Source organism: Haliotis cracherodii, unplaced genomic scaffold (assembly GCF_022045235.1).
Source record: "Haliotis cracherodii isolate W230 unplaced genomic scaffold, xgHalCrac1.p SCAF_9, whole genome shotgun sequence".
NCBI classification, from domain to species: Eukaryota; Metazoa; Mollusca; class Gastropoda; order Lepetellida; family Haliotidae; genus Haliotis; species Haliotis cracherodii.
In genome coordinates, this window is record NW_027266343.1 from 28,698,545 (window position 1) to 28,708,364 (window position 9,820).

The following is a 9,820-nucleotide window of genomic DNA, read 5'->3' on the forward strand; positions in this document are numbered from 1 at the left end:
TGGCCATGGTGAGACGCATGCGGAGACATATAGAACAGTAACACTGGGTTTCTCTCGAAGCCAGCCACTTGCTTCGGAATGATCCACATACACAGACCATATGTCCGTCTAGAGAAGGAACTGGCCTGCAAGAAGCTATATTGAAGCCATACAGCAAGCAGCCGGCAAAAGCCACGAGGCGGCTTCCTTGTTGAATATAGACTTCTGACTGTACAAGACACACCCGAGAGAAAATGATTATATTTGAGTATTGTTTAAGTTGGGTTTGAACACATATAGTGATGTCGCGGAATGTCAGAAGAAAATGGGGAGAGAGTTATGGAGATGGAGATTGTTGAGGCTCACCAGTTAGGTGAATCCTAGAGGCTGGGTGCTGACGGATCAGGGATCCTAACGGGGGGATGCCACGACCAGCGGATCCAGACAGCTGCAGTGTTAATGGTGAGGACCACTTAAGGAGATATCAATACTTGGTGCGTTATACCCGACTATTCGTTACATCCGACTTGTCAAAACGCGATGTCACGTACATTATAATACCCCACCCCGGTGCTGTCACATTACATCATACATGATACCCCCCCCCCCCCCCCCCCCCCCGCCCCCCCTACACACACACACACCTTCACCCCCACCCCATCCCTAGTGTAGCAGGCTCAAATCAATCTTATACATTCATGCCCCTTTTCATGGGCCCAAAACACCCACTCAAGGCTCAGATCACTATTCGTTGGGCTCATATGAATATCCTACATTTATACAGTGTACTACTTCTGATCCGTAGGTAGGTCTGCATGCAATTATCTACATTACTGTTAAATTAACACGCCTGTTGCAATTCTGAAATAATATTTTGCTCTGAAAAATGTCAGATGCCGCACACAGTTAGGTTAAAAGATACTACTTTAGTTTTTTTCTAATCATAACCGATACCCTACCCCGGCGCTGTCACACACATCACGACACCCGACCCCGGAGCTGTCACACATCACGACACCCCACCCCGGCGCTGTCACACACATAACGATACCCCACCCCGGAGCTGTCACACACATCACGATACCCCACCCCGGAGCTGTCACACACATCACAATACCCCACCCCGGCGCTGTCACACACACCACGATACCCCACCCCGGCGCTGTCACACACATCACTATACCCCACCCCGGCGCTGTCACACACATCACGATACCCCACCCCGGCGCTGTCACACACATCACGATACCCCATCCCGGAGCTGTCACACACATCAAAATACCCCACCCCGGCGCTGTCACACACATCACGATACCCCACCCCGGAGCTGTCACACATCACGACACCCCACCCCGGCGCTGTCACACATCACGATACCCCACCCCGGTGCTGTCACACATCACGATACTCCAGCCCGGCGCTGTCACACACATCACGATACCCCACCCCGGCGCTGTCACACACATCACGATACCCCACCCCGGCGCTGTCACACACATCACGATACCCCACCCCGGCGCTGTCACACACATCACGATACCCCACCCCTGCGCTGTCACACACATCACGATACCCCACCCCGGCGCTGTCACACACATCACAATACCCCACCCCGACGCTGTCACACACATCACGATACCCCACCCCGGCGCTGTCACACACATCACGATACCCCACCCCGGAGCTGTCACACATCACGATACCCCACCCCGGCGCTGTCACACACATCACGTCACCCCACCTCGGCGCTGTCACACACATCACGTCACCCCACCCCGGCGCTGTCACACACATCACGACACCCCAGCCCGGCGCCGGTCCACATGCAAGCTGCCGCTGTTCCGTACGTCCCGTGGAGTAACATGTGTTTTGCATCATGCATGACGCACATCCTTCAATGGACGACAGGGGAAACAACACATTGTTTAAAGTGCCTGCCACGTATTTTAAACATAACATATCGCAATACGAGGCTCGTTACTTGTGCATATGCGTGAGTCTCGGACTTGATGACATCGCCAGTCTTACACCTCGAGAAATACCAGCTTACATTGTGTCTGAGGACTAAAAAAACAACCAGCACGTGCTCACGAAGAACTTACTTCATCGTTTATAACGGTATAAAGGATAGTCACATAAAATTGAACCTGCTCTCTGATTTTCGTAATTATAACAGTGAATGGGTGAGTTTAATTGAACACAGTTTGAACATTATTTCAGTTATAACACAACGTGCCTGCTTCTTGTGGGAGAAAAGATTTACTTTAGTCAAATCGTAGACCCTCGATGAAGGATGTGGTACTGACAAACCACGAACTATGACTTACGCGAATCTAGGATTCAAACCCACCACGAATGGGACCTGAGATGTGCAAGGGACGCAACTCTTACAGCGTACAGCAAACTGCGGAACATCAAAGCACGAGGCGACACTTGGCCCCCTCGTTATAACGGACCATAGTTGTGGGTGTATACTGAACACATTAGATTTGTCGAATAAAACAAAGTGGGGATTCTACTAAATTCATTTTCAAAGTACACCTTATCAGGGACCACATAATAGAGCCCTCTTGTGTGTGGTCTCTGACCATATCAAAACAGTTCTCCCTGGCGAGATTTTGTTTTGTTAGTTGTTAACGCCGATAAACAATATTCCAGCTATATGGCGGAGGTCTGTAAATAATTGAGTCTGGACCAGACAATCCAGTGACTCCATGAACATATCATCCACACAACTGGGATACTATGACACGCAATCAACCAAGTTACCCAGCCTGATCACCCGATCCATTTAGTCGCCTCTTGCAAGCACAGGTTACTTGGATGCCAATACCACAAGAAAACATGTGTTTATGGGACATGGTGTTACAGGCCATTAGTGTTGTCAGGGATTCAAGCAATAAACGGTGGGCTCACCAGTTACAGCAAGCACAGGTATGGTGTAGATAGCTGAAGCCGATTATGGATTTTTCAGTTACCTTTCTGCAAATTTTAATTCAATTTGACCTTTAGTTTCTTTAGCGTAAGAAATAGTGACAGTTCGTCTCGATCCTTTATCACGCCTACTTCAAGTAGTGAACATATAGTTTGAGTCTACCTCTGCCTGGCATAATAATGATGATGTGACGATGATGATGTTAATGTTGATGATGTGACGATGATGATGGTAATGATGACGAGGATATTGGTGATGAGGACGGCGACGAGGAGGAAGGTGATGATGAAGATAAGCACGAATGATGTAAGGCAATAGTTACATCCATTAAAAATGAAGGCCTGGACAGTGACTTTCTATATCAGGATTTGGTAGACGTCACAAACGTCATTTCATTACATCCCAGACATACTCGTATGGTGACAGCGCAGGGGATAGTGCAGGTCCGAGTAGCACACTAATACTGTTCTGAGTCTCATACTGCTGCACAACGCTGCACGCTGAAACATTGTCTGAACCAGTGGCGACGTCGACGTTCCGTCGTCATGATTGGCCGATTGTCATCGCAGATACGTCTCTGTTGCCAGGGAGTGTATGGTACATGAGAGTTGCTGCCCCGAACCTGTGTTGAAGTTGGGAGGTTCGAATCCATATGTCTTGGGAAGAATTTGGTCACGTGTGGGTGGCCTCTTTGGGGACGGCCTATGACGTGTTTGCTCTGTTTCCGTAAATAACATGGTGTGCCGTGGACGTTAAGTTGACGTGCAACGTCATGCTGGGAGGTAACGACGGATTCAAGCATTCCTATGGCTCGCCATCTGTGTTTTTTCACTTAAGCGTGGAATGGTGAAACCTCATCAAAACTATCAAAAGTAGTGTTTTTTTTCTAAACTCTGCACTTCCTTAAAGTGTCATTGACATGCAACTGGATATCTGGCCTCCCATAGAGAACATTGTAAGCAAGTTCTCCCTAACGTTCGTTATTTCCTTCAAAATAACATCCAATATAATCGACATTTGGTTAGTTGCGTTTCTTCGAGCTTTTTCTAAAATATTTCCCTGATTCAAATCCAAAAACTCATAAAAGTATGTATGTGAAGAAAGCCTACGTCACAATAACTTTTATGGTGATGATGATGTTGATGGTTATGAAGGTGATGGTAATGATGATAGTGGTATCGACGATGGTCATGATGATGATGATGATGATAGTTGTGCTGAAGATGATACTGATAATTTTCAATGTAAATCTGGGATTTGAACCACGATCTGCTTTATCCTGGCACGGCTGGGGAGGACAACTCTGCAAAGCGAATTTTGACGCTAGAGCATCGGTGACCCGTTAAATTAATTAAATCATTCTCACCATGTAAGTGTAGTGAAGGCACTTTGTCAGAATATTTATGTGAGCTATCTGAATCAGAACTCTTAAAATGAGAAAAAGTTACTCAAACTTGGCAATGCTTATTCAAAGACTTCTTTATCGACAGTAATTGACGCTTCCTGTCTGCGGTGAAAACCATATAAACACTGACAAGAAACTGTGCTTAGTTGTCGGATGTTAAGACGGAAGAATAAATTGTTTTTTTAACGACATGCAGACTATGAAGCGACTCCCGTTTCACAAGCGAAAACTCAAAAAACATTTGAAATGAAAAATGAAAAAGATTCATGGTATCAAACATTTTGATATCGCATGTTATCATATATTCGTTTATGTAGTTGAAGTGTGAGCATGGATATGCAGAATTATGCAACGGAAGTTTCGACAAAGAAAGCTATTATGACAATGAACAAATGTAAGACAAAAACGCATACGTATTCCATGTGTTTAATGCATATCCAATTTCATGCTGGTGAATGTAAAACTTGCGGGCAAGGAACAAAAACACATTTTCCAATATGGCTGCCATGTTTTAAACTCGTGTCGGGGTTCTATGATCACTTTTGAGAGACACATTGCTGAGGGTCATCTGTCTTGGCTTCCTAAAAAAAAAAAATATGTAACATGTTAACGGTAGATGGGCGGATGGACGGACAGACGTCAAGTTCAGGTGAGCTAAGACCTACTATTATAGTGACATACATGTGGCTGAAGTAGTTTTCTGTTGATGAACACCTTATAAACAGGGATCGCAGTGGGGGTGTTTCCAGAAATAATCTCCTCACATCTTGACCGCCTCCGTGGTCTTGGTGTGTGTGTGTGTGTGTCCCAAATATGTTTCTTGGTTTGTCATCACCATATCCATGCTCGTGAGTTTCACCGAAGTGGTAAACGTCTGAGACTTCCATCACTTCGGGCTATCTCTCACATTAAGCTGACACGCCGTGCTATAAAAGTGGCGTTAAACCAAACTCACTCACTCATTCACTCCGTGGTCTAATGGAAGAACGTCCACCCGGAAAGAGAAACGTCGGAAGTTCGATCCCCGGCCGCAACATCTCAAATGACATTAGAAGATGGTATTTGTTGTTACCCTGTCTGGCGCTCGGCATCAAGGGGTTAAAAGAAGGACTGGTCAGCTCGGTATTCATGTTAAACTGCGGCATAGTATCTCGTTGATCTAGCACTATAAAATCGGCACAAGTACAAGCACACACACACACGCACGCACGCACGCACGCACGCACGCGCGCATGCGCGGGCGCATACATGCACGGCGCTATATTAGTGCAATAATCCTGAACGTGACTTGAAACCACATTTCACCCACCTCCTCTCATCTGACATCATACAAGGTTATCACCATGAGTTTATTGAACAGTCTTTTAAGAGGGTAGCGGCATCTAAAAAAGGAACATTCAGGATCTATCAAAGGCATAATATCAAAGTTGATCTGTCAATTTAAAACGCAATTAAAAACGCATTTATGTACTTCATGTACACAAAATATTTTCCATGTTCTGTTTATATAAACAAAATATGACAAACACTGTTTTATGGTGTTCGTTTTTGACATTTTAAACGAACGTATGCATGTGTAACACGTGGCTTGGGATGTACAGAGTGTGTGTAACACGTGGCTTGGGATGTACAGAGTGTGTGTAACACGTGGCTTGGGATGTACAGAGTGTGTGTAACACGTGGCTTGGGATGTACAGAGTGTGTGTAACACGTGGCTTGGGATGTACAGAGTGTGTGTAACACGTGGCTTGGGATGTACAGAGTGTGTGTAACACGTGGCTTGGGATGTACAGAGTGTGTGTAACACGTGGCTTGGGATGTACAGAGTGTGTGTAACACGTGGCTTGGGATGTACAGAGTGTGTGTAACACGTGGCTTGGCATGTACAGAGTGTGTGTAACACGTGGCTTGGGATGTACAGAGTGTGTGTAACACGTGGCTTGGGATGTACAGAGTGTGTGTAACACGTGGCTTGGGATGTACAGAGTGTGTGTAACACGTGGCTTGGGATGTACAGAGTGTGTGTAACACGTGGCTTGGGATGTACAGAGTGTGTGTAACACGTGGCTTGGGATGTACAGAGTGTGTGTAACACGTGGCTTGGGATGTACAGAGCATGTGTAACACGTGGCTTGGGATGTACAGAGTGTGTGTAACACGTGGCTTGGGATGTACAGAGTGTGTGTAACACGTGGCTTGGGATGTACAGAGTGTGTGTAACACGTGGCTTGGGATGTACAGAGTGTGTTTAACACGTGGCTTGGGATGTACAGAGTGTGTGTAACACGTGGCTTGGGATGTACAGAGTGTGTGTAACACGTGGCTTGGGATGTACAGAGTGTGTTTGACATGGGGATTGGGATGTACAGAGTGTGTGTAACACGTGGCTTGGGATGTACAGAGTGTGTGTAACACGTGGCTTGGGATGTACAGAGTGTGTGTAACACGTGGCTTGGGATGTACAGAGTGTGTGTGACACGTGGCTTGGGATGTACAGAGTGTGTGTGACACGTGGCTTGGGATGTACAGAGTGTGTTTGACATGGGGATTGAGATATACATTATAAGTCTCTTTTGTAAGACCACTTTGTCCCAACGGAACATTTAATTCATCATTATTCCAGGTGGATTGTCTGGTCCAGACTCGATTATTTACAGACCGCCTTCATACAGCTGGATTATTGCTTGGTTCGGCTTTAAACAACAAACAAACAAACAAAATGTGAGGTGAGGTGAGGTGAGGTGAAATGGAATTTAAAGTCGCGTTCAAGATTATTGCAGTCCACTATAGCAGGTTTTATAGAGCAAGCCCACTGGGATACCATGCCCAAGTTTTAACATGAATAAGCTACTCAGACACAAAACACTGACACCTAGCCAGGCAGGGCAACAACAAGTACCATATTTTATTTTGGTATGAAGAGGCAATAAATGAAACCACTCGACCTTCCGCTCTCCGGGCAGTCGTTCTATATACCCACTAGATCACGGAGGCGGTCAGCCTGTATGCATACATAGACGTATAGATGTAAGATAAAAGAAAGAAAGGAAGAATGGAATGATGGGTGGATGGATAGAATATATAATGTAGGCGAGTGTGTTTGCGTGTATGCGTGCGTGTGTGCGTGCGTATGATTTGTATCCTGCAGTTTTGTAGTTGACAAATAATGCGCACACATACAACACAGAACAAGGGATACTGAGAGGTAGTTTAAATTCAAACTCCCATGTTTGAAGTGAGTTTGCCGTCCCGGCTTTTGTTCACTGCGGCGGCCCATGGCACGGCAGGAAGGTACATTAGTCATTATGGCTGCATGCAGTACGGTCGAAATGTCAGCCATGTGGAAATACACCCTGAGTATCACAAATGCCTCGTGTCTGCAATGTCATCTCCGTAGAACTCCACCCTTTGCGCGCAGCCAGTGACACGACTATTTTCTAATTTATTCTGATTATAGAAGCGCTCGAATGTTCAACGTTTTTTTCAGCTTACATATTTGCATAGTTGTGCTAATCGTAGTTATAATTGCGGGCGGATAACAGATAGCATCTCGCAGAGCGACAGTCACTTCCGAGCGATGACCTTCTACCAGGCATAATCAACAATGCATTGTTCACCCAGTCCGTGTTGAGTATAAGCAAGCGAAATGATCTTGTTCAGAGTGAGTGAGTGAGTGAGGGTGGGTATGCATGGCTGGGGGAGTGAGGGTTCATGAGTAAGTGAGTTTTGATTCGGACGTTTCTATATTTCTTCATACACAGAGATGTCCCTATCAAACAGTTGAATAACATATAGTAATACTACACTTTGATACACATCTTATTACTTAAACCTGTTACCAAACAAAAACAATTTTAAACTTACACCATATAACAAAAAGGTACCTTTTTAATGACTTTGTAAACGTTAACACTTTACTCAGACATCCCTTGTTTCATATTGAAAGTTAACACAGAACTAGAAAGGTATTATAACCTCAAGATCCTTTTGATAGACACGTCTCAAAAACTCAAAGTCAAGTTTCTTGTGAAATTCCGACGTCGACTCTAACGACGGAAGGAGACGCACGTACTCTTGTACACTGAAAGAAAGGCTCGGTTTAGTAAAACGACATAATAATTTAATCAAAGCTAAAGCGAGCTGACACGTGGCCTCCTAGAGAAACTCGCCTGGGATGAATGGTCGAGTGTCAAGGCCTACATGTTTGACACACGATTGTCCGTAGAACAGCGCTGTTGACATATCAGTAAAATCGTCAAGCATTTGTGGACATAATAAATTTAGATTTCGACAAGTTCTCAAAACAATGTGAATGTTTCGTCGTTTTGTTTGTGGTTTCACGTTGGTTATTTGTCGAGGCAACGGTTTTTGACGGTCCAATACAGAAACACGAGAATGCAGTCAGCGCTATTTTGTATACGTTATTTTACAGATGCCATTAAATTGGGTCGTAAAAAGGTATAAAGAAAACCAAACCTTCCCTCCTAAAATGTGTCAAAAGACAACAACAGGGGAGGTGGCATCAACGTATCGTCGCTAAGTTCACTGGATTTGACGCAGCTTTCAGTTAAGCCAAACATGTAGGTTCAATTACAGGAGTCCCAACTATATTATTATCATTATTATTATTATTATTATTATTTGATAACTACAATAAAATTATATACCTTTTTATCATCCCAAAGCTGACTTCCACAGGAGATATAGCTCAGGTGAGATTACGTGATATCTCCTAAGAAATCGCATCACAATTCTTTGCAGACCATTGTGATGTTGATCGGTTAACATGTCGTCACAATCAAAATACATCACAGACCCTGGATGTCAAGGTACTATTTGTACCAGTGAATGGGGTTTCAACGCACATTTGAAAAGTATTTCGGTTATATCAACGCTTGTCATCCTAATGTGGGAGAAGAAACCATAATGACTGTCTTTTATGCAATAAATCAATATGAAAACATTTTCTTGATATAAATCCGATATATGCCTGAATATACCTACAGTTCCTACATATAAGTGAGTGAGTGAGTGAGAGTTGGGTTTAACTCCGCTTTTAACATTATTCCAGTTATATCACGGCGTGTCAGCTTAAGGTGGGAGGAAAGCCCGAAGTGATGCAGGTCTCAGACGTCTACCACTTCGGTGAAACCCGCGAGCACGGGTATGGTGCTGACAAACCTAGAAACATAATCGGTGCGAACCGGGATTCGAACCCACAATGATAGGTTTCTGGCGCGACCAAGGGACGCAACTCTGCACAGCGAATGCGGCGCCTTAGACGATTACTCCCGAGACTTTGTTAGAAATGTGCCTCTGTCCACCCAGCAGTGAATGAATACCCGGTAGGATGGAATTGTTATGTGACTGTAAACACTATCGCCTATGGCAGCTTGGTTTGCATACTGCCCAGGGGTTCGAGAATGCAGTTTGAGTGCACACTGAATCCAAGACCGTAGTAATAATAATATAACGCCATGATAATTCACTTGCTGAGTAGA